Here is a 27258-nt window from a genome sequence, read left to right on the forward strand (position 1 = left end):
TCATCCCCACAGTGCCACACTTCCTCCAACAAGTGGAACACCTTTTAATAGTGCCAGTCCATGGGCCAATCATATTAAAACCACCACAAAACAGAAAAAAATCAAATCATGTGCTGAGGTGCTTTTGAGGACTAGAGTAGACAATTTGAAACACACACACACACACACAAATCTTGCAGAGTTTTGTGTTTAGTAAAATAAACAAACAAACAAGCATAAAAGTTTAAGCCTCCTGTGAAGAGTCAATCTGCAACAGATAGAACAATTATAGTGAAATAAAGCTGCTCACATATGATTTGATAGTGTGGACTAGAGCCATATTTAAACTCTAAGTAGATTAGACAATGGGGGTTTGGCTATGCACTGGATTGAAGTCCAGAGAGAAGAGGAAGAATTTGCTACTTTGATTTTAGTCTCCTGTTATAGTCTCATTTTCTCCTTCTTGGTTTCTAGAAGACAGTTATCTCCAAATCTTAGCATCCTAGTCATTGGATTACCCAACAAAAGAGTGGAATCTGCTGCTCTCAAACTGGGCTATTCAACAAAATCACTCAGCTATTTTCCATGGTCTGTTGAACTTTCTCAAGTCTCTGAGCCCTGTGTCTTCCCATAGCTTTTTTTATGTGTATCTAATCTAGTATATATATGTAGAAAATTTAGTATATTGGCTGACATGTTACTTCACAAGCAAGGAGCCCTCCTGAAGATTAGGATGTTGGCTGAGAACAAGAGGTGATGCTGGCTTTTTTAAAAATACTGGTCAAGACTCTATTTCCCTTATGGAAGTATTATATTCTATTTCGTTTATTATAAATAAGCCACATACAAAATTGAAAGAATAATACAATGGTCATCCAAATACCCAGGATCCAGTGAACGAAATAGCATGTGACCGTTAAGATTGTTCTTTAGTGAGATTTTCCCATATGCTATTGCCTTATCTCCCTGTTGATTGTATACACACTAGTTTTACTTATATACAACTCATGTTTCCAATAACTAAGCTGCATAATTCCAGCAGAGCTGTACAACCTTTATTGTTGCCTATTTTCAGAACATTTTCAACTTTAAAAGAAACCGAATTACCCTTGGCAGTATCTCCCTAATTCCATCAGCCCTCCAACACCAGTCCTAGGCCATAAACATTCTGCATCCTGTCATGATGTATGTGCATGTTATAAATATTATGCTTTGATGGTGTTGTATAATGTGTGATCTTTTGTGACTTTTTTCTCACTTAGCACAATGCATTCAAGATCTGTCTACAGCATGCGACTCTATTTCACTTTTATGGATAACTGACTTTCTGTTTCTCTATCATCCCACATTTCTCTTTATTCTTTTATCAGCTCATGGACATCGGGGCAGTTTTCATTGGGGGCTACTCTGAATAGTGCTCATTGTATGAATATTTAGAATTCTCACTTATAAATGTATATGTGAACATATGCCTTTAGTTTTCTTAAGTGTATATGCAGAAGTAGAATCTCTGGTTCATATGCTAACACTTTACTTTTTTAAAAATTTAATTTTAACGCGTATAGTTTCTGTGCACTTCTTTGCACGTCCTCCTCTGTTGGTAATTTTGAACATGTGCAGATATATTATGTGCTAGTAACCTTAGTGCAGCGCTTCCATTTTACACACAGCACAGCTTGCAACAATACTCACCAGTCTATAAATCCAGCCATTAGGACACATTGAGGGCTAATCACTAACGTTCACTGAATTCACTCCTTGCTTCAACCATTTTCTATCTGCTCTCTACTGTATAATCTCCAGTCAAAGTAAACAACACACCTGCTCTTAATATAATACCAGAAGCTCACAATAAAAATGCTGATTCTTGTGTGCATAAGGTTCCTTCCAGCTTACGGCTTCTGGATAGACAGCTTCCCAAGTGAGTGCTGACTCTGGCTCGCAGCCTCTTCCTCCTGCATCATTGTCATTTCCTACCTCTTCTTCAGTCTGTCCCTGAAAGATCCAGCTGAATGCTATGCTGCAAAGTATGCTACCAAGCAAGATTTTTTTTCGGGGGACAGAAGGAGAGCCATCATTTAATCCTTTTGAATTGGTCCAAGCTTTGCTATATAACCCCAAATTAACTGCATGGGAAACTGGCAAATATAATCTCTATCTTCTGAGGGAGAAATAGGGAATGGATACTATCCACCCAGTCTCTAACATGTGCATTCTTAACTCTAACTTCTGCCAACTATAAACAATGCCACTTCGAACATTGCTGAACATGTGTTTGTGTGGATATCAGTTACACTAGGGTATGTATCAAGGGGCTTGGGGCCTACATTGCACATCACAATTTTACAAGATACACTTCAAATTGTTCTTCTAGGTAGTTTTTTCCAACTAGAAGTGTGGGGTGGATGCTATATATTCTTGTAAACCATTAATATTTGTCAATATCTTTCATAGCAATATCTTATATTAAAGGCATTGGTTATTAAAATGGGGAAATGAGATGGTGTTTGAATTAAAGGCTATAGAATAATAAAAATATATAATATATAAAGTAGAATGTCTGGGAGACAGACTAAATCACCCACCAGGTATGTTTGCATTCTAGCCCCTTCATCTACAAAATCACATTTGTTTATGTAGCAAATAGACTTGGCAGATGTAGTTAACTAAAAAATGTTCACAGTATGGAAAGTATCCTATATGATCCAGGTGAGCACAAAGTAATCGCAAATATCCCCACAAGATACATGAAAGAGAGATAAACTCAGTGGAGAGATGGCTCAGTGATTAAGAACACTTGCTGCTCTTCCAGAGGATCTGGGTTTGATTCCAAGCACACACATTGTAGCTCACTACCTATTATCCTATAATCCCTTTTCTAAGGGATCTGATGCTCTCTTCTAGTCTCTATGGGCATTACACATGATACACCAACAAAATGGCTGTCAAAACATTCATACAAAAATAGTAAGATTTAAACAGGAAGTGATAAATCGGGGAGAAGAGGCCATGATGGATGTAAGGATGAGAATGGTGTTCTCTAGAGATGGAGGGGGTCACAAACAAGGAATGTGTGTCCTAGCTTTCTATTACTGTAATAAAACACCAAGACCAAAAGCTACAAGTGAGAGAGTCGGGTGAAGGTTTATTTGGCTTACACATTCTGATAATGGCCAATCATGAAGCAAAATCAGGACAGGAACTCAAAGTAGGAAGCTGGAGGCAGGAACTAAATCAGAGTCATAGAGAAAGGTTGAATATGGGCTTGTTTTTCATGGCTTGCACAGTGCCCTCCTCCCCTTTCTTTTGAGACAGGGTCTCACTTTGTAGCTGTGGCTGGCCTGGAACTGTAGACCAGGTTGGCCTTAAACTCATAAAGATCTCCCTGCCTCTGCTTCCCCAGTGCTGGGATTAAAGTTGTGAGCCACCACACCATGTGCAGAGCTTGGACCACCTCCCCAGGCGCTGTCAAGAGCCCCACTTCCCAGGCTTGCTATGGAAAATGGAGGGATTTTCTTAATCGAGCTTCCCTCTTGACAGATGACTGACTTGTGTGAAAATGACAAATAGCTAACCTATCAAATGTGGAAATATCAAGGAAATGTTAATTTTCCTCAGTCTTCAGATAAAGCAATTGTCATCACCTCGCTTTACACTTGAGGTACCATTTGGGAAGTATAAAATGATGTATTTGTTTTAAGCTTCTGATAATCCTTCTATCCACAAGAGGAAACTGACACAATGGCAGTCATGAGAGCTTGAAAACAATGGAGCTCCAGTTCAGTGAGAGACACTGTGTCATGCCAATAACAATGAACAATGAGTAGTTTGGGCAGAAAAATAGTATGAGTAAAGTTAACATCATCAATAAAGCTATAGTGATCATCAAAGATATTAGAGCAACTAAAGAGAAATGTTTCATCTGAACTACTACAATAGGAATAATTCTTTAAGGGCCAAGACCCATCAAGTCTCTAGAAAGTAAGATTGTACACTGGTTTGAAAAGAGAGTGCCCAAGAAGAGAGCTTCCAGGCACCCTGCTCTAATAGGGACGTTTATGGAAGCATTTTTCCCAGGAATACCCACAAGGCACACACAGATTACTGTGCCTGTGTTCCACGTGAGTCAGGCTTCATATGGAGTTCCTAGGTGAGCTGTACAAGGTGCTATAAAGGTAAGGGCCAAGTTGCAGTGGAGATAACAAAATACTATAGAGGCCATGTCATATAAGATGCTTAATAAGGGAAACTACAAGTAGAGACTGGAGCCCAGCTCTAAGAGACACTCTATGTGCTTATGTGTCTGGTATTGAAGCTGTTTCATAGACCTTTCTCCAGTAGCTGATGTCCAGATCATTGACCATTTATCTGCTGGATAGGGTAGTACTATGAAGTTTAGTATTTACCTGCTAGATTTAGGTCTTGCCTTGGTCTGGCCTTTCCTTGCTTTGTCCCCATTCTTTCCCTGCATAATATGAATATTTGTTCTGTAACTTTATGCAGTGGAAGTATATAGCTTATAACTTGGGTTTTGACTTTACAAGGTCTCACTGTTAATAAATTGATTTGAGTCTCAGAAAACACTGTGGAATTTTCAATAGCACTGGAACTGTAAAATTATGGGGCCTTTCAAAATGGACATGCCCTGATGGAGCACAAGAGCAGAATGCTATGGCTTGAATGTGAATGTCCCATCCCACAGACTTATGTATTTAAATAGTTGATCCAGAGCTGGGGTCATTATTTGGGAAGCTTCAAGCACTGAGGGCACACCTTGAGATTTATCCTCTGGCCTTAATTCTGGCACCACCTCTGCCACATAACAAGCAGATGCCACATGTCCCCTCCACCATGGTACCACCTATCATCATGCATTTCCTCACCAGGATGGAATGTTACTCTTCCAATCACAAGTCAAAACAAATCCTACTAAGATATTTCTGTTGGGTATTTGGTTGCAATGACAAAAATAACTAACAAAATACCATTGTCAGAAAATGATTTGTGGATTTTTTTCCCCACAATTTGTGGGTGTCTTTTCACTCCTTAGATAGAGGTCTTTTGACAAAAATCTTAAAATTGTGACAAAGGGAAATCTATCTGTAATTATCTATTTTTCTTTAGTTCTTTGTAATTATGGTGTGCTATACAAAGATGAACTCAAGGTCCTGCAGATTTATTTCTTATGTATATCTTATTCTAAGAGTGTTGCCGTTTTACCTTCTAGATCAGTGTTTGGTTTGTTTTCTTGTTAAATTTTCTGTATGATATGAAATAAGGAAGGTTAAATTAATTCCTTTGTTTGGAGGTATTTAGCTGTCCTGACACCATTTGTCAAAAATACTGTTCTTTCAAAATTTATTTACCCTGGCAACTTTGTCAAAAACTCATTAACCATAGGTACATTACCCAAGATGCATGTATACTTGTGTTTCTGTGCATGTGTGTCTGTTTGTTTGTGTAACTCTGTGTGTATGTGTATATATGTGTGTGTGTGCGCACATGCATGTGTGTGCATGTGTGTGCGTGTGTGTGTGTGTGTGTGTGTGTGTGTGTGTGTTCTGTATTTCCTATGTGGGGGTGCATGATGAATCTCTGCGATGCTATAAGGATGAAGGAGATGACCGGAGGTTCCTATTTCAGTTTTGTGTTCCATTTACTTTCATAATATAGAGATGCTAAATTCTTCCAGTTGATGGGTGATGCTTCACCTGACCTAACTGGGTGTGTGGTGTTAAATGAGTCTTCAGCATTTGATGTCTAGGTTTCCCCAAAAGAACAGCTTGGCTGATAGGGGGACTTGCTGGTTTTTGAAGAGTGTTTCCATTTATTTTAATGCTCACTTTTCTAAAAGACAACTTCTGGCAGCTTATATTTCTCTTGGGGCTGATACTTTCATGTAGATACATAATTGCATGCTGATTGACTGAGAAGTGGCTTAGAGAAATCGCAGGCGCTGTGTTACATCAGCTTTTCAAACATACACTTGACGTGCATTCATTTCGGAGAAGAGCTATTTAGGAGCTGAATGTGTTTACTGTTGCTTCTTCCTTTTTTTTTTTCTTTTTTCTCCTGGTTTTGGGGATATAAGTACATATTTCATATAAGGAGACCCTAGTTTTCCCTATATTCTCTTAGAAAAATGGCCATTTCACAAGGACTTTGGTACATCTCACTCATTCAAATGCACTATAATGTGCCCTTATATGTCATCTGTGACACCAGACATGGAGGAGTGAGTAGACACTGGGTTCCTGTAAAATGAGTTTCATCATCTCAGGTACCCACGTCCATGACTCCTGGATGACAATGTCTTGATACTTGGTATTTTAAAAATTGGCTTCTCTTCCACAGTGTATTTTTTATATAATACTGTCAAAACTCTTAGATGTAACCTTTTAATTAACATTTTATCATAAAAATAAACTATAAATATCACTATGATATTTTCATACTTTTATATCACTTATATCAATTATGTATGTCTACCTCTCTTATATTTTTGCTGGTGTTCTTCTCCCTAAATAATCTCTATTCCATTCAATGTCATTCATTTCTACACACACACACACACACACACACACACACACACACACACACCCCAATTATCATTCTGACTTTGGTCTATTTATTTTACATACTTACTTCTTGTTTAATGCATTTTAAACTTTATATGCCCCAATATAGGGGAATGCCAGGGCCAAAAGAATGGGAATGGGTGGGTAGGGAAGTGGGGGGCGCTATGGGGGACTTTTGGGATAGCATTGGAAATGTAATTGAGGAAAATATGTAATAAAAATATTAAAAATTTAAAAAATCAAATAATTTCATTCTTCTGAATAAAATTCCAGTGATATTTTCTTTAATCATTTATCTGTTGATGAGCATCTAGACTGATACTATACATAGGCTGTTGCAAATATAAACACATGAATCTTTCTTTCTGTGTCTTTGTTTTTTGTAAATTTTTCTTTCTACTCATTTATGAAGTTCCAACTTCTGGTGGGTAAGCAGTGTGAATGATATCTGGGGTCCCTGTAGACTCACCGCCTGTTAAGCAGATATAGCCACATACTAGCTCTCTCCTCCTGCCTGTACAAGAAATCCACAGTGTGCACTTCTTATATGCCCTTCAGAGCCTCTTGCCTTCGCTTGCCTATTCCAGTCACTGCTGTGTTCACCAGCTCATGATAGCCTCAAGCCCTTGTCTCACTGGCACAAGCTGGTACACATCACATGCTGTCTGAACCATATGCTGCTTGCCTCTTGCCCCTTGTTTCTATACAAAGCATGGGGTAATATGAGACATTTTTACATAAGACATTGCACATAGAGAAGGGAAAATAATGTCCCACGGGGCTACATTTTTAACTAGTGGGAATCAAGATCCAAATAAAAAGTCCTTGTTACTTTTTCTTCTATACTGACTGACCTAAAGAAACTTCCTTATGGCTCTCAGAGAATAGTCCCATGAGATCAGGGGAAGTCAGCCATCTTTAGTAGAGACCATGCCAAGAATGTTTTCATAATGACTTTTGGCTTTAGACATTCCTTATTCTTACTTCCTGAGACCATACTCTTGGCAAAGCAGCTATACTCAAACTTTCAGTATTTTCTTTTTTGTGTGTGGCATTTCAGTAGCCTTCAGTTTGATTTAATTTTACTTGTGTATGGTGTGTGTGTGTGTGTGTGTGTGTGTGTGTGTGTGTGTGTGTGTGTGATATCTCAAGTAATTAAACATTGGATACTTTAATTCAAACTGTCGTTTTTATTAGTCTGATAAGTATGGTTTTACTATGTGCAGATACTGAATTGAAGATCTTGTCAATATATTTTGTGGCTCAAGAGATGCTCAGTAAGGTGCTTACGAAACAAGCATGAGGACCTCAGTTTGGGTCCCCAGCACCCAAACCCAAGTAGCCACACTTTTTCTTTCCTTCCTTCCTTCCTTCCTTCCTTCCTTCCTTCCTTCCTTCCTTCCTTCCTTCCTTCCTTCCTTTCTTTCTTTCTTTCTTTCTTTCTTTCTTTCTTTCTTTCTTTCTTTCTTTCCCCCCCTCTCTCCCTCCCTCCCTCCCTCTCTCTCTCTCTCTTTCTTTCTTTCGACTCTTTTTTTTTATTAGATATTTTCTTCATTTACACTTTCAATCCTAACACAGAGAAGGCAGAGACAGGAGGACTGCATATATAAATTCTGAAATCTGTTATAGAAGATTTCAGTATATTTATATTTTAATACATTTAAAACACAGAGTGGAACATTTAAGCAATAATTAAATGTTAATATATGAATTTAATATATACTACGAATACTACTGATTAGATGTTAGTGCAAATTAAATATTAAATATATTCAAATATTTAGTTCTGTAAAAATAAGATTTTTTTGGACAAGGCAGCTTTTTAAATTTTATTTTATTTATTTACATTCCAGTTGCTGCCCCCCCCCGCCCCCCCCCCCACATCTGTCCTGTTCCCACAGTTCCTCATCCCATTCCTCCTTTCCCTTATATCTGAGAGGGTGTCCTCCCTCCCAGAGACCTCCTTCTCCCTGAGGCCTCAAGTCTCTTGACGATTAAGCTCATCTCTCACTGAGGCTTGGCCAGGCAGACCTCTGCAATATTTGTGTCAGGGGCTTCGGACCAGCCAGGGTATTGTGACAAGGCAACCTTTTAGACAAAGCTTCTTTGCAGGCTTCCTACTGGCTTGAATTCATGACACAGTTTCATAAGAATCTAAACTTATATATTTATAGGAATGTGGTAGTTATGTGGATTTATATTAAAACATGGTATTCATAGAACATATTTATGCACTTAATGTACATTTTAGAAGAATCATTTGCATGTACCATGCTAATTCCCAAGGTGTATGTTTCTGCCTAGTGTTCCTTTCCTCCTTCTTTTTGAATTTTCAGAAAGTGTCTTTATGTCATTTGCCTCCAGCCTGACCCTCACTTATTCAGTGACCTCTGCATCTGGAGATGGGGGCATGATATACTACTACCTCTAACTCCCGACTTGAGGGAGGTTCATGTCAGGATTCTAGTCAGACATGTTTATGATGTTGGTTTCTTTAGAAAAGCAGTTTATAGCAGGTCACCTGTTAAAATATATATTGGCTTCATAGAAAGCATAGTGTAGGAACGGCAAAGGTCGTTAGGCCAGGATCATCCACTTCAGGCACAGAGCAGTCAGAAGCAAATCTACTACAAAGGAGCACTAAACTCTTATAATACATTCAAGCGACAGGTCTGCTGTTATTCCTTCGTTTCTTACTTGCTAGTCATATTTTTCATTCTGTCAAAACCAGTTCTGCTTCAATCACAAGGTCTGAGTACAGCCTCTCTGTCATCCTGCTGGCATGGAGTTCCAAAAGCTGGCTTAGCTTCACAGCAAGTAGTCACAAACACTGATAGGAGGCGTTTGGAAGTGGTGCTATCGCTAGCTTAGACTGAAACTTTAAAAACAAAAGTGACCTTTAACTGTACACTTAGAGCTCAATGCAAATCATTTGGTTGGAAAAGAGGGCTGCTAGAAATTTAAATGAGAGGAGTAGATAAAGTGAGTTATCTCCATGAAAATGAGAGCCTGGAAGCAGTGTAGACCTCAGAGAGGCAGGGACTGTTGACTTAACTTAAACCTATCTGATGTCAGATAACCCAGACCCCAGGCCTGGAAGGACTACAGAAGACAGCTTGATTTTGCTACTAGCTATTCTTATATTAATAGCATGATAATTAAGCCTACACTTTGTATTCTTCCCTCCCTTGTATGTTTATAATAAATTTATGGTTATGAAATCTCAGTGCTTTCGTTTGTCACTTACATAGGTGACACCTTTCTACAGGTGTCAAGCTCGTTCCTTTATTCCCACCCCCCCCACAGAAGTCTCCATTAAAACCCGCTCGCTCACCACATTCATTGTTTGTTCTGCCCGAATCTCCATTACAGAAGTATTGTGGGGAAAAAATTTACAAGAATGTTTCCTTACATACTGGCCAAACCACCTCACTTCAGACTAGAGACTGGTGTGTCATGGACTGCAATATTGAAAAGTTTTCTGCTCTGACAAAACACAACACTTTAATTATGAAAGGTAAAAGACTTAATATTTTTTAATATGTTCATATAATAATTCTTCTATGTGTATCATATTTACATGTCTATAGATAGTATAGTGTTAGAATTTTTTTTGTTCACATTGCTCTTTGAGTTGTTGACTTGAATGTTATAAAACAGAAGTTACATGAAGTCTGGATTGGGATAGGACAGAGTGTCAAATGGCTTCTATACTGATCCCAACTATAATCTGCCATTTTGTAATATAAAAATGGTATCCTTGGTGTTGACAAATATAAAACCAAAATATCAATCAACTTTGCCAAAGATGTTTTGCATCTAGCCATACTGAATATTCAGACAAGCTTTCTTTAGTGCAAAATAAACAAACGTATTACCTCATTAGTACATGAATGAGCTTTCATCTTTAATTATTTGTTAAAATATGTGTATATGAAATATTTACTGGAGCATAAATGAAATTATGGTATTTTATTGATAAATGTTTGGTTTGTTTATATGTCTACATCTTCAATCATAAAAATGTTTCACGCACAAACGGGTCGTGATGAAGCAGCAGCAGTGTGGGGAAGCCTGCCCTGCAGCAGGCCTGCTTTCCCTAGACCCACTTACTCATCTCTGCTGAGAACTTCCAGATATTCCTATGTTGCTGAATCCCTGTCCTCTGCCTGAAATCTAAGAGAGCTCCATACTAAAGTCTACATGCTCACTCAAAGACTAGTGCATGAGACAAATCAACACTAACCTATTTAAGTGGAGTGCTACATTTCCCCCAGCCCTTGTCTCCTCCCACTCATACATAGCTGATAAAAATAAAGATAAAAATAAGCTGCACACAGCTGGTCTCAATGCAGACAGAGTCCTATGACAATTCCCAGCTCATCTGCTATTTCTCTCTACCACCAAACTCTATGCTACTTCACCCCTCTGCACAGTCCCGCACTTGACTACTAAACCCAGCATAACTTCTTATTCATCACCTGTATCAACTCTCATGGTGCTGTGTTTCCCCACCCCAGTCTTCCCCACTCTGTTTCCCTCACAACAGAAGGTCTTGTTTGCACACAGGTCGGATTGCAGCCCCCCCCCCCCCCACACACACACTTTCCATGTGTTTCTATTTTTCTCACCAATTTGGAATAGTTTAAAATTTAAAGTTAGCTGTTTTCTGTTTCTCCGGCCTAGCATTGGACTGAAGTTATTGCCATTGTCCTTCAGTTTCCCGGAAATAGAGTTTCGCACTGGGGACAATGTCACTGCTATCTTTATATTCCCACGTAACCTGGCTTGTTTTTATCCCAGAGAACTCACCTTATTAGCTACATTTTTATGGACATCTTTGGACATGCCAATAGTCATAAGTGTCTTCTCACTTCCCTTTCTGCTTCTGTGGTGGAGGAGTTTCAGTTGGTTGTGTTCAGCTCTGTTTACCTTTTTACAGAGAAGGTCTTGCCATTCATGGACTCTCCTTAGTAATTTCTACATCCCCAGAGGTTGCATCCATTCTTTACTTTTGATCTTTAAATCTCCAGAGTCTGGCTCCAGGGTTCCTAGCATTTAGGTATTCAGTTAGTATTTTGTAAGACATGGAATGATATTTACTAGGCCACTGCTTTCTGCAGCATAAAATCTGACATACTATAACATGTATACATTTAATGATTAAGTTATAGTGAAATCTCTAGCTAGGTGTGCCCACTGTTAACATGGGCACATGATTGCTTTGAGGTTAATTGAACCCTTTCTGACTAGATATGAAGCACATCCCACAGAAGACATGTCTGATACTGTAAACCTTCTCAAAAGCTATAGCAGAGAGATCACAGGTGATTGAGAGGGCAAGTGGGAGGGATAACCACTGATAGTTTGCTAAGTAGATACAGTGATGAACTGCCTTTCATATCCTGAGACTTTCAGCCTTGAACAGAGGCTTCCTTTAAATAAAGTTAATGCAGAGGCTTAGACCTGATCAAAGTAGAGAGTAAGTGTGAATGTTCAGTCCCAAGTTGGGCATCTGGCTATATCACTCTGTCTAAGGATCATTGCAGAGAGGATTGTGAGTATGGAGTACAGAGAAGAACACTATAAAATGCAGACTGCTATATATGGCATAACCCATTGCATTAATGGGTACATAGAAGCTCAAAAGACCAACACACACACACACACACACACACACACACACACACCTACACTCAAATACCCAGGCAAACATTCACACATGAAAGAGGAAGAGAGACTAAATATTTAGGAAGCAGGAACGGGAGGGGATGGAAGAGTGTTATGAAGTGAATATCATCATATACATATATGAACTTGTCAAAAATTAAGTTGTAAAATGCTATAAGGTAATCCATATCAAATGTTTTAAGAAAGGAATTCATGCATGCTTGTGTGCAAAGTAGCATATTGACTAGGATCTATTAATTTCTAGGCACTGTGTAGAAGAACAGCATTGGTTCTTACCAACTCAACACATATTCCCACTCCAGAAGTTTTACTAGGTTTCTTCCTGGAAATGACAGTGTAGCATAGGAAAAACATATTTGATTTTATCTCTCCCTGAACTGTTGGATTTTTAAATCTTTGCCACCTATATACTACAAAACAGAACATACATTATGCTTACTAATTACACAAACTTTACTCATCATTTCTATGGAACATACACCCCTAAGAATTAGTATATTTTCCCCATGATTTGGTATGAGGACTTGTTTCCAGCAACAGTGAGTGTGGTATTGTACCTTCTCACTTTCACATTTTCACTGGTAACCATGAATAATTTTGAAATGGTATACAGCATTTTTAAAGTCATTAAAATCCCAAGTAGAAAAATACCCAGAGATTGTTTAGAACAATCTACTTGACCAAGTGAATACTTCTTAGTTGGTGTGAAAGAACATAATTGTATGAACACTTTTTGTGTAGATGCAAATGTAACCAAAGTTGGTGTTTCTTGCAGTTTGGAATGTTTATCAATATGTGGCTGTTCCCAATGGGAAACATACCGCCAGTCTTGATCTTCTCTGCATAAAGACTGATTTCTTTTGCATGACCTACTAATGAATTCATTTTAGATTATGAATTTTCAGGGAAGATTGTGTGACTGAAGGTTTGTAGCATATACCTGGGGGGGGGTATCTATGAAAGTCCAATATCCTATACAGAATTGAAAAGTTCTCTGGGGTTAGAGCAGAATTCTAACCAGTGTGTTGGGATGGGGCTGGCTTTGGGGATAATGTTTTGTATGCTGTGTAAAGTTTACCCTTAGCTTATTCAAATGCTGATTTCCCTCATATCTTGTTTCAATTCAGACCTGACCTTGTAATGCTTATACCAAGAATCTCTTGTTTCAAGTTTGTGTAAATAGTTCTTACCATTTATTCTCTGACTCGTCAATAAATGTTGAACACCCAATGGCTTGGCATAATAGAGAATAGGGTGTGATGTCTCCTAGCAAGAAGAAGGAGAGGAGGGTAGATGCATAGGGAAGACAAAGGATTGGAGCGATGAACAAGGGATGCAAAGAGCCAGATTCATAATAATATGCAAGTAACATGGGATGGGGCTGGGAAGTAGCCAGATTATCACTGAGGTTCAAGACACATTATTTAACTGCTCAACTACTGATGTGCAATCATCAAGTCAAATCTTGGTTTATTTATGAAGTCATTGGGGGTGAGCATAAGGTAAATAAATACAGCAGCCAGATTAATTCACTGTTTACATTCATGTTAAGAATAATTAATTTCCATCGGGGTCTGAAAAGATAAAAATAGGGAAAGGAATGACAGGAAGACAAAGGCTATCCAAGTATCTCTTCCAGTGAAGTCATGGAACCATATGAAGAGACTCTTGCTTCAAAGAGAGATGAAATGCAAACTTTCGCTTCCTATAGATCTCTTTATGTCCATCTTTCCAAGACAGAGAAACATGATGTGCTTATGTGTCCTTCTCCATTCTTAGTTCTCTGGTGCTCTCATTTGAGGTACTAGACTTTATGCTCTCATGGTCTCATGCTGGATTCTCTTGTGACCCTAGATACCTCAACATTCAGCATGGCCTCACTCTCTTTTCTCTAGCGAGCGTCGTCTATGTTACCTGCCTGTTAGCCATCTGCCAGAAGCTCAGTTGAGTTACATTGAGTCATATGCTGTCGGGTTTCTAGAAGGATTTCAGTTGCCAACTCCAGCTTGATCTGAGGTTAATTATATCTCCTGTAATCTCTGAGTTTCTCACATGGTTTTGCTGTCTGCTGCCAGGGATCACTACTGTAACATGCACTAAATAGAAATGAAGTGCCAGTCATCTCTCATATGCTAATTTATTCTGCAGCTTTCTAGTCAAATATTTGTCTGTGAGTTTATTTCCTTGAGGTCTGTTATTATTAAGTGGTCTCAAAAGAATTGCTTTCATTTAAATCGAAGATGTGTTCAAAGATATGTCTGCTAGAAGTTACTGCTGCAAGTAAAAGATTCATGGAAATTCTTGGTTAAATTCTTATGTAAAAGTCAGACCTTATATTACTCACAGCAGGAAAATAGTAGTTTCTACAGACATGTTCATGAAAAAAATCTCCCGAACTATAGCGCTATAATAGAGCTCTGACTTCTAGAAATGAAGTGTGTGTTCAGTCCAGGCTACAATTCCAAGGATTCCGTTCACACTCATTATCAAGTCTCTTCCCAATACCCATGAATGCTAACAACCTGCTTCTGTGTTTCCCTAACTGTACTTGGGCTGGAGCCTTTAAATGCTTGTCACATCTGCATTTTTTTTTCCTGTGAAAATAAAGGTATGCAGAAATTATTTTCCAATGTTTATTAACTTATTCACTCAATGAGCAATGCATGCACTCACAGTGGGGCTTTTAAAAGGGGATCTTGTTCCAAAGATATGCTTATGACCTGATAGTGGAAACAATGAGAAATATAAATGATAATTATATAGTGAAAGTTCCAGGATATAGAGAAGAAGCAGTTGGATATCTTGACATGACTGTAATATATCACTCAAGAGGCTAAAATATAGGATTACTCTGAAATCAAGGCCAGCCAAGACGACATAAATGAGCAGCAGACCAGAATGGGGTATATAGAAAGACCCTGTGTCAAATATATAGATGAAAGATCAAGAGAGATGGAGAGAATATAAGAATATATTTCATAAATGAACTTTCTGTGGGGTCAGTCATCAAAGAATCAGAGAAAACTATGTCGGTATATTCAACAGCTTCAGTGAAGGCTCTGGGATATGATTCTATTAACAGGAGACCTCCAGATAATTGCTTCTATAAACCCATTACCCTCTCTCTTATTTCTAACCAGTTTATAGACCTTAGTTATAAAACAAAATACATGAGAGAGGGTGTAATAGTCTAGTTCAATTCTGAAGAATAATTACTATTCTATTTGCTATTATTGTCATTACCACCACCACCACCACCACCACCACCACCACCACCACCACCCCACCACCATCACCATCATTATTTGGAGGAGAGATCAGAGATAGCTGGTGCCTGGATGCTGATCTTGGTGAAAGGCAGGTTCAGATCTCATCTAACCTGCTGCATAGATAGGAAAAGGACTCACTCCATGAACATAATAAACTTCTCACAAAGCATTATGGTCTGACAGTTGCAGTCCTCTATGTATAAAGGGTGAAAATTGTGTACAGGAGGAGCATTATTGCTGATATGTACTGAAAAAATAGGAGTGTATGGTTAGGACTTAAGAGTGATACACAGTCTAAAAGTTGTGGTTGAAGTTGGTGAAAACAATGTATGCAAGAAGAGAAAGCAGAAACAACAGTGTTGAGGATTGGCTTTTATCATTTTGTAAATGAAGCAAAGATTTAAAGGCTCCTCTATGTGAAGAAGAGAAAGAGAGGGAGAGAGAGAGAGAGAGAGAGAGAGAGAGAGAGAGAGAGAGAGAGAGAGAGAGAGAGAGAGAGAGAGAGAGAGAGAACATTGTGGATTCCAGGAGCTGCAGCCCGTTTGTTCCCAGGGCTACAGAGAAGGTTCTCAGGAAAAAGTCTTGGTTCCTCTGCTGTTGGTAAATGAGAAATTAACTTGACATTATTGTGGGAAAAATCTCAATGGACAATTAAGAGCAGGTGGCACAAGTAGGGGCTTCTATGGAAAGTTGTCATCAAAATAAGCCTTCTTTTTTTATTATTATTGATTTGAGATCAGATAAGGCAAACTAGGATTTTAACAGAGTGGTTGATTATAGAGGCCAGACTCCTTTTGTTTGGTGCACCTGTCCTCTCTCTGCCCTGAGAAAGCATTCTCTCTCTCTACCTTCTCTGCTACTGCTCAAAGTATAATTCATCTCTCCTGGGGACCCTTTGAGTCTATTTGCTCCTCTTAACATGGAATTAATTAATTATATAGATCATTTTACTTAATATAATTTAATATAAGCACTTAATTTATTCAATATAATTATAAATAGTTAGTTCTGTGCATGCATGCCTGTGTGTGTAAGCAGGCATGTGTCATGGCATGCATGCCAAGATCAGGAGACAAATTTTAGGAGTAAATTGTGTCTTCCATCTTTATTGAAGTAAGGCATCTCTTGTTTCTGCAGTGTGGTATACTCCAGACTAGCTGACTTGATGATTCTAGAAAACTCTGTCTCCACTTACCATCTTTCAATAGGAATGCTGCAATTATGCATATGTGTCACTGTGACTAGATTCTATGGGTTCTAAGGGTCATACTCAGATAACGAGAGTTGAGTGGCAAGCACTTTTATACCCACTGAGCCATTCCACCTTCCTTCCATTTGCTATCATAGCTAAGCAAAATTGACTAACTTATTAATATAAGGTGATTTAGGATGACATAGTTCATATACTATACTTTTAAATGATATCTATCTATCTATCTATCTATCTATCTATCTATCTATCTATCTATCTATCTCAATTGGGGTCATTTATAAGGTAATTGAAGGCCCAGATCTGGTTCTATCCTTGGTTTGTTCAGGCACCATTGTGAGCCAGGACAGAATGAAAGGAAGGAAGCTTGTCTGGGTGGGTGGATTCAAAAGAACTTGGTTTGGGGGAATGAGTGGTATTTGTGGGCAGAGGAGTTGGGGCTTCTCAAAGAAGGTTTTCCATGTTACAGCTCTCCAGAGAGTATTCAGTGAAACAGCTCCTCTAGAAAGCATTCAGTGAGACAGCTGTCCTTTATTGGGATTGAACAGGGCTACATAAACCTTGGAGTGTGGGTAGGGGGTTTTATGGAGAGTGTACCTCGTTGGCTGGGGCTGAGATGCTGGGAATGCTTCATTTACATGAAGAGGAATTCTAGGTGATTAAACCTATAATTTGACCATGAAGTTGCTCTTCCTCAATGGTGGTGGAGGTGGGGGGTCATAGGCTACATGCCCCAGGGCATGCAGGCACAGAATAAGGATGAAGTCAACCCTTACTTTTGCTGGTCTCAAGATAATATTTTCTGGGTTGGGACATGTCTTGACCTCACCCTTGCTCCAGGCCTGTCCCTGCTGGTCGCACTTGGCCAAAGTTGACCTTTAAATATTTCAATCTTATATTTCACTGAGTGTGCACATACATGTGTGAGTGTATGCTCCTGTATGCTGCCCAGGAAGCCCTGAAAAGAGCACTGGATTCCCAGATCTAAGTCACAAGTGATTCCAGCACCAAGTACAGGTGCTGGAAACTGAACTCAGGTCTTCTGGATGGGCAATAAGCACTTGTAACTGTTGAGTCATTGTCTCTCCAATCCACTAGGGACGTGGATCTCAACCTGTGGGTCACACCCTCTTTGGGAAATCATGTATCAGATATCCTGAATGTCAGATATTTATATTATGATTCATAATAGTAACTACCAAATAGCAAGGAAGTAACTTTATAGTTGGGCGTTGCCACAACATACAGAATTGAATTAAGGGGTTGCAGCTTTAGGAAAGTTGAGGCCTACTGCACCAGGGTGACAGCCCCTATGATGCTCGTAAGTGACCTTGTACCAAACTCTAGATGTTATCCCATCCTCTCCTGGAACCAGGGATAAATTCAGGAGAGCATTTGCCTTCTCTTAGAACTCTGGCTTTTCCCTTCTGGACCAACATAAATGGAAACGTGAAAGGATCCACGTTAGTGCCTCCAGCCATACTTAGTTACACCATGATCTTCTGAGTTTTTGGAAGGTCCAGTTTCCAGAGTTCCTAAAGTCACCTTGAGTACTAATAACTGTTAATAAGAGTCATGGGACTTAAATCTGAACCCCACTTGGGGGAAGATCTGAAAATGTGACTTCATGGAAAGGAAGATGTGAGATTTAGGGGAGCTCTTAAACTCAAAGAACAAACACCTCTCTCTGCCTTAAGAATACTGTTTCACTGAATCGTGAGGTACCTGGTATACACTTGGAAGAGAGTCTCCATAATTATCTGTCCACAAGATATACAACTTGGACAGCTACCAGAAGCAAAAATGTCATCTGTTTGGATTTAGGAGTCATGATTTGGGCAATAACCTTTGTTGCATACAGTGCACCACAGAGGAAACACAACAGCACACAGTTCAATTCACTTAGTCTAAATGGAACTGAGAACTCGTGCTATAGCTCAGCTAGGAGCTTCCCTAAGGCCATGCCAGGAGGACATGCAGAGCGTTGGCTGTAATCAGAGAGCAGAGACAAGGAAAGGAAATCATTCCCATGAGAGTTTTTCTAAGGTAACAATCCGCTTTCTCTATCCATCCACTCAGCAGAACCTTGTATCAGCCTCTTCTTATTCTTTTGGTTCCGTAGGAGCTAGTGCTATAGGTTCTCTGTCCTTAGCTCTGTTCAGCTGAAGGCAGTCAGCAGCTTGGGATTTGAATGGACATGTGGGAGGTCATCCTAACTCGAATTTAGAGCTCCTCTGCGGCTGTATTGCCTGGAGGATGTCCTCAGACAAACCTTTTAGAAATCTGTCAGGGTGAGATGTCAGTGGGTCTGTTGGGACCTGACGTTCATCAATGAGAGATTCTTCTTGCATTTCCATAGGATGCACATTTTGATGATGCCTTGGGTGAGATGCTTTTGTAATTCTCAGTTTAATGTCTTACGTTTTTTGTGCATTAGCATTGAAGCTGTGGTCATGGCTGTGATTAAACCTGCTGTTAGCGTCCACTGCTACAAGATCAAACTCAGTAAAGCTAGTGCTGTCTTTAATCTATGTATGTTTCGAGAAAACAAACAAAAATTATGATTTTTATTTTCTACCAAGACTGACATCAATATACATATTACATATACACATACTGGGTAGATATAACTATTTTTTAGCCAATTTTAAATATGACTATTAAATACAGCTAAATAAGTTTTACTAGAAGGCAAAGTAGTAAGTAATTAAAACTCCCCATTTTCTCATTCATTTTATGTTGTTGATGTTTACATCTGCTGCATCTATGTGGGAGAAGTACTATATGACAGAGTGTGTGGCTACAGAGCTAGTCCCAAATCTGCATTTAGTGATACGAAGGCTTTTCTTTCTTCTTGCTTTTCTTTCGTAAAGCCACTCAAACATTTATGCATATATGTATGCTTACAGGTACATTCGTGTGACCAAACCTTTAAGGTCATGCAAAGAATCTGTCCTTGTGTATACATGTGACAAATCTTTCCAGGTCATGCAGGGAATGTTTCAGTCCTGAAAAAGTTTGAGAGACTCAGGCTCTCCACCATCACTTTCATGCTTTGCTATTCTCCATCTTTCAGTTTACAAGTAAGCATGGGAGTAGCTTACCAACTGGTTATCTGATACCAGAGGGTCAGCCCTGAAAACAGACAAACAAGTACATTATAGAGACTGAGAAGGGTCTGAAATTGTAGTATGCATGTGTACAATTAGTGAAAAAATGAGGCTATCGACTTGTAGGAGAACCAGGAGGGGTACTCGGGAAAAGGTGAAATGATGTCATTATAATCTCAAAAATTAAAAAAAAAAAATTTTTTTTGAAGAAGCAAACATTGACAGTGATCAGGAACTCTGACTCTATATTGGAAGAGGATTACAAAACAAATACTTGAAAGAAATGAGAGAAGGCAGCCACATGAAAATCAAGAAGACAAGCATTCCAGGCAGAGAGCTCGGTCAGTGCAAGGGCCCAGAGGTGGGACCCTGCTGTTAGCAAGCTTCCTCAGGGCCTTGAACAGGGAAGAAGGGAGGAAGGCAGGCCTAACCCCTGTTTTTGTAAAACCAGATAATTCACTTCACCTTTCTATACCATACTTTCTGTCATCTTTTGCTTGTTTCACTTCATGTTCAGAGCAAAACTGTATGAATTTGCTGTGTTAAATACCACAACTAAAGCTAAACTGTCATTTGGCTCAACCTATGGCCCCTTCTTTTATTTTTAATATGATGTTAAAGTAGATGAATTTTTCTTGCTTTCCTCACCAGCTGTATGAATGAATGAATACAAAAGGCTTAAATACATCCATACAAGTAGCTATCAGCCTATTTAAAACCCACCTATGTGGGACAGGCTAAGCATATCTAGCATCGCTTTCACCTGGCCTTTAAACTTTCCCCAAATCTATCATTTCTCTGTGTTAGGAACCTTCAGGGTCTTCTATTCATTTTGAGATGTGTCATCAATGGCTGGTGGTACTATAGGATGCCATGGCTACTTCGCCAATTTAACTCCTCTGGGAACCTGTAATCTAACCTCATTCTTTTCCCTTTTCTGTTATCTTCCCCCTTTGCCAATCCTAGTGACTACCACTCTCTCCTTCTGTGAGCTCACTTTTTACATTTTCACAAAGTAAAAAAAAAAAAATAGCATTTGTTCCTGAATTCGTTTCACTTAGTGACCTGTCCACCTCTGTTAAGGATTTCATTATTTTTGTGAATGAATGATATTTTGCTTCGTGTATATACACATTTTCTTAAGCTATTTGTCTCCTGATAGACATATTGGCTGGTTGCATATCTTGAAGAGACAGTCTTATTGATCTTACCTACTGATACATTTGGGTCTTGCATTATTTCTTCTTCCTGGAATGGGCCATGGCTCCTGGAAGCAGGTGGGAAGACTTACAGTCATGGCGTAAAAACTGTCAGGATAAAGGTCCAGGCAGTGAGAATGGAGCACAGATGAAAAGGACGAGTGAAGTCTTGTAGCCCAGTGCTAATTGCTGGTCATGTTGCTATTGGTTCATAGCTGGAGCAGACCAGCATGTGTAAGATTATAATAAATATTCTGAACATAGTAATTAATGTTAGAAATTAATATGGAAACAGTTATTCCTTAACCAATTAGTACCCCAAATAACCACACAAAGATCTTTTAGTATTTCAAAACATAGCTCTTGGCTGAGCAGACTCTCCACTAGCTCATTTAAGACCACCTAGATCCATCCATGTGGGACCTGTACCTTCCAGGTGCAAAAAGGACCTTCCTTCTTCTTACCAGAGTTCCTTTCTTTCTCTCAGGAAGTCCACCTTCTACTTCCTGCCCAGCTAATTTGCCATCGAATATTTATTAAAGCCAATCAGAGAATGCCTTAGGGAGGTAAAGCAGGACAGAGAAACAAATTGACAATGCATACCTCAACAAGTGTGTTCCAGGCTACCACTCTCTGATGTGAATGCTCTCCTGAAAACTTGTAGTCATTTTATACCACCATCTGCATACACACTACTTTAAGGATTACCTAGGTGTTAATTGTGGTGTGCTTGATGCACCATTGCAAGCAACAGCACATGACTGAATATGCCAAAGTCCTGTTGATTGCTGAGCTTGTCAAAGTCACTGGCAGCAGGATTTTCATGGTTTTGTTTTAATGCTTTTACTTTATTCTCATTTTCCTTAGTCTTTTCTTCTGCCCTTCAGAGAGCAATCATTGATTGTTCTCCTAGTTTGAGAATGGCTCTATAAAGTGAACCATTTTCAACATGTCCATATCTAGAGACAGCATTTCATCTTCACTTGAAGTCTTGATAACTTTCCAAGGAGCTATAAACACAGGGAAATAGAAGGACTGGAAAGAATTTGATGAAGTTGAAAAGCTAGCCAAACAAATTCTGTGATTCTTTCAGTCATTAGCACATTTTATCATAAGTGTCTCCAAAGTGTGACATTACAATTCTTGGCTTCATGGCATTTGTCACCAACATTCACTCTGTTTGCATTTTGTTAGGATCATGCATGCCATGTATGAATGTAAGAATGCATAGTGGTAATTCAAACAATGACATGGAGTCATTAATCATCCAACTTTGAAGAGGGAAATTAATTCAAATTTTTAGTAATTATCTAATAATTTTCATCTTTCCTTAGATAATTAATGTCAGTAATTCTGTGTTCATGAGATACAGACTGGAAACACAGATAGTGACTATAATATTTGGGGAAAGCAATAATTTGATATGTGTGTTTCAAAACCAGAAGAAAATATTTCAGCAGGCCTCTGTCTTGAATAATACAAAGACTTGTTGAATGACTAGAAAGAGGGCACTAGATCAAAGTGAAGAAAATACCTCTCTTTGCAACTAAATTCAATGTGTTTTAGTTGGTCGTGTTGGGTCAAATTATTCCTTTATGTAAATATACAGAGAACAGAGCTTAGGCAAGGAAGACTTAATAGTGATGGGTCTGCATGTGTCTGAGTTTCTTCTCTTGGCTTTTCCATATAACTCTGTCTTCTGCTTCACAGAGAATGCAGCAGGCTTATCCAGAATTCATTCTGATTTGTGCTTTAAAGTATTAATAAAGAACATATTTTTGTAATTATTTTGGTTTATATGCATTGATATGTTTGCCTTTTGATGCTAGCTAAAACCAGAGGCCTTTAGTATATAACCTTTTACTGATAATGCTAGAGAATATCTTTGGTTGTAATAATAAAAAAATGACTTCAAGGAAGCTACTAAAAATATTAGCTAGGGCTGGTGAGATGGCTCAGTGGTTAAGAGCACCCGGTTGCTCTTCCAAAGGTCCGGAGTTCAAATCCCAGCAACCACATGGTGGCTCACAACCATCCGTAATGAGATCTGACTCCCTCTTCTGGAGTGTCTGAAGACAACTACAGTGTACTTACATATAATAAATAAATAAATAAATAAATAAATAAATAAATAAAAGAGAACTTAAAAAAATATTAACTAGAGTATTAAAACCACATTGAGCATAGTAAAAACAAAGAAGGAAAAATATTATGGGGCACAGTGAACTCCACAGCTACCCAACTGGTGCTAAGTGCTTAGACACGACAATGTTATAATCTACTCATGTCAAAATACCAATCAAGAGGCAAATATAATTTTATGAACTATGTAATCTGATTCCAGACTGGATCTTGAAAATGAAATGCTACACCAAAATAGTGGTGTAAAGAGTAGTCTTGCAAGATATCAGAATATTTCATAATAATTTTAAAAGGGAAGCAAAGTGTGTTGTGTCTATATGATATATATCTACTTCTATGAGTCAGCATCATGGTTTCATACAGGAAATCAGGACAAGAAACAACTGGAGGATGCGAGGGGAGTTTAGAGGGTATTAGGATGCTGTCTGAATCAATGTAAGTGGTGATTACAATAGAATTCACTTAAAACTGTTCATTATACATGTGTATTGGATGTCCATCTCTATGTGTATTTTATACTTCAAGATAGAAGGAGAGATTTCTGCAGTCTAGCCACAGAAATAAACCAATTATCACTTGAAAGACTTAGCATACACAGGCAGGCCTTACAACTAGTGAGGAGAAGGTGGGATCATCAAATACGTGAGGCGACTCTACCTAGAAAGATTATTCGTGCCTTGTGCCTGATTCCATGTACCAAGTGAAAAGTTGGACTAAGCTACTAAAAGTTATCTATCTATCTATCTATCTATCTATCTATCTATCTATCTATCTATCATCCATCTACACATACATACATATATACATACATCTAGCTAAATGACAACACTAGGAACTTTACTCCTAACAATGTGAAGTGATCTATGAACATGGGAGATGGAAAATGTTAAGACAATCTTAAACCTTGCCACATATTTCTCATGTGTTCTCCTTAGGAGGCTGAGGCAGGCAAACACAATTTTGAGGTGGATCTGGGCTTGTGTAGGGAGTTTGTGTGTATGTAGCGAGACCAGTCTGAACAACTTTGTGAAATCCTATCTCAAATAAAAATCACAAATCTGGCCTGGGGATTCATTCTAGTGGTAAAGTATTTTCCTTGAAAGGCTAAGTTTTGGGTTCAATTCTTAGCATCATCTAGAGATTTATTACAGGAACTGAAGAGGGAGCTAAGCAATTAATAAGGGCATTGAGCTCTTCAGTGGACCTAAGTTCTGTTTCCCCTATCACTGGGTGGCTCACAACTGTCTGTAACTCCAGTGTCAGAGAATGGAATACCTTCAGGAGGCACCTGCATTGTGTGCCCCCCTTCACATGCACATCATTAAAAAATAAATAAATCTTTTTAAAAATTTGCTCAAATCTCAACTCATTACATTAAAAATAAATATTAATCCAATTGGTGTATTTTTGTTAGTAGTTTAACTAACAGTTATATAATTAGAAATTAGAATATAAATGTATTTATGGGGTAACTGTTACTCTATCTGCAAGCACTGGTCATGAATTTCCTCATTGTTGGGCACATAGAACATCAAGATATCTTCTCCGAGGGCACAGCTGACTCATCCTATGTTTCCATGGTGTAGAAAATCCCATTCTGATCTAATTTCTTATATTCTAGACCCACTTGCACATCTTTATTTCATGTGCTCAATCTTTTTCATAGGATGTTTCCCATGCTTGTGCATGTATAAATGATGTCTTCCTTCTGAGAAGTGGGTCAGCACCATCAGTGGTCCTGTCATGCCATTGTTAATTTTGCCAACATTTCTGTGGCTTTTTTCTAGTCAGTATTTTGAGGAAGATTTAATCATATGATTCTAGATCCTATTCACTACTCTTTATCTTACTCTAACTGGGCTTTGATTTCACCCCTGATTTGATCAAGGAAGCAGCTACTTCCATGTTTCCAAAGCTAATGAATACCCTTCATTTCTCTTTCTTCTTGTCTTTCATGAAGTGCCTCAGAGATGCCCTGCCTGCCCCAAGGTTTGACACCATGCCTCAGATTGTATCACTTTTCTGTTTCCTTCAGCCCTTTGTTTCTTCGTATATCTTATAACATCAGTTTATTGTAAGTATATTCTTGTCTACTTAGTGATATAGGAAAATGATGCACAAACTTATTGACTTAAAATAGTAAGCAGGATTCAGTCCCATAATTAGGCTGAACCAGTGATTCCAATTGCAGTTTTTACCCTTTAGTTTTAAAAGAGAAATACTGGGACTCTCTCTGTTTCTCCTTCTCTATCTCTTAGTAGAGAGGGTTTGCACTGCCAGAGATGATATAGTGAAGAATAGGTTTCCCTCCAGGCTAGCTCTTCAGCCACTAGCACTTTCTCAACCTTGCTACAGCCTCAGCATTTGTAAATTTGTAGGTGAGTAGGTCTGAAAGTTGCTCCTGTGTGTGTGAGTGGGTGTGTGTGTGTGTGTGTGTGTGTGTGTGTGTGTGTGCTCTGTTGCATTCACCTCGTCCGGCAAGGAAAAACGCAACACGGTCGGATTCTTCTGAACAGCTTTATTGCAGGAATACCTTGATGCTATGGGAACTCCGGAAACCTAGGGAGGACTGCTTATATACACCCCAGCACTGGGGAGAGCTATGTGTCCTCCTTGGATTGGTCAGTCTGCTGGCACTTTAATTTGTATGCACCCGCTCAGGAGGGGTTGGTGCCAGATTTGGGCTAGCGCCTGCACAGTGGCATTGTTTACGGCGATGGTGTACCAGAGGCCAGCACCATCTTTTAGGCGCCCAGCTGCCTACATCTCCCCCTTTTTTGTTTAATAATATGATGCTGGACTAGGTCTGGGCAAGTCTGTCCATCGGCCACGGCTCCTGTCTTAGGTCGATCCTTTCATGTCACAGCCTTACCCGTCCTAGGGTTACCCTATTGTCTCCAGGCCCCATGTCTTAGGTTGGTCTGTGCATAAGGAAAGTTGCCTGTCACTGGATACTGTGGATCTGTTTGACTACAACTGCCAGATGACCTAGGGCGAACTCTTAATATTTTAAAGAGGCCAGCCAAACATTGGTAGATGCACCATCAATGCTTGGTATACCACTGCCTTATACTGAGCGTGCTCTCATTTGAATCGACACAATAGCCAGATACAAAAGACACAACCCAGGAGGACCACTGCCCCCCCAGGCCAACATTCCTGCCCATTCCTTAAAAAATGAGATGGCATTGGTGATCCAGGTGGTGAAGTCCCCCAAGGTGATGGGGTCCAGTCGAGTGCTGTTGAGTTTGGCAATCTGGAGGAGCAGCTTTCTGGACAACTGCTCCGTTTTAGCCGACCAATTTCCTACTCAGATAAGAGGCGACTCTGTTCAAGAGACTGAGAGAAAAAAGCTTGTACAACTTTATACAAGGGGCACCAATGGGCATAGGTGCAAACATTTCAAAATCTACTATAGGCACAAAGGTGGGAAGTTTCACAACCACAGCAGTATACCCTGCCAACATTCTGCTAAAAAACATGTCCTTCCGGAACTATTACCATCTATATCTCTGTTGGGGGGAACAATTTTCGCGTCAGCCTCTCTGGTACCCAAATCGGGTATTCTTGACCCTGTGGAAAAACACAAACAGCTCCCCTGGATCTCGAAATAATGGGATCTGGGCCATACCATTTTCCAGTTAGGACATCTTTCCATTTGACATCCTGTTTAAGGATAGGCGAGGCCATGGCATGCCTATCTGCAGCCGAACGACCATGTTTGTCCAGAATTAAAAATTTTAAAGTAAAGAGGGCTAAAGATAATTTTTCTTTGGGTGGCCGGCCATCAGCGATTCCCCCTTTTTGTTTTTGTTAGAGTTCTATTAAGGTTCAATGTGCTCTTTCCACAATGCCTTGGCCCTGTGGATTGTAGGGAAGGCCAGTAGAGTGACTAACCTGCATTATTTTGCAAAAGGTTTGGAATGATTTTGATGTATACTCAGGGCCATTATCAGTTTTTAAACTATCTGGCCTTCCCCAAGCTGCCCAGGCTTCTAGGCAATGGCCAACCACATTGCAGGATTTCTCACAGGACATGGGGGAGGCAAAAGTGACACCTGAACAGGTGTCAATTGAAAC

The 27258-nt window shown here is 39.2% G+C and overlaps 1 protein-coding gene across 7 annotated transcripts in view; it reads left to right on the forward strand.

Moving 5' to 3' along the window:
• Positions 1-27258, forward strand: part of Pak5 (p21 (RAC1) activated kinase 5) — a 312415-nt gene that overhangs the window by 29925 nt on the left and 255232 nt on the right. For 2 of the 7 annotated variants that reach the window (XM_085833821.1, XM_029474645.2), the window contains exon 1: positions 9946-10074. The exons of the other annotated variants lie outside the window; for them this stretch is intronic. The gene's annotated coding sequence lies outside the window, so the exon portion shown is untranslated. Of the gene's footprint in view, positions 1-9945; positions 10075-27258 lie in introns of those variants that run through there. 7 annotated transcript variants of the gene reach the window in all.

Source organism: Mus caroli, unplaced genomic scaffold, assembly GCF_978045245.1.
Source record: "Mus caroli unplaced genomic scaffold, Mus_caroli_1 scaffold_2, whole genome shotgun sequence".
In the NCBI taxonomy this organism is placed as follows: Eukaryota; Metazoa; Chordata; class Mammalia; order Rodentia; family Muridae; genus Mus; species Mus caroli.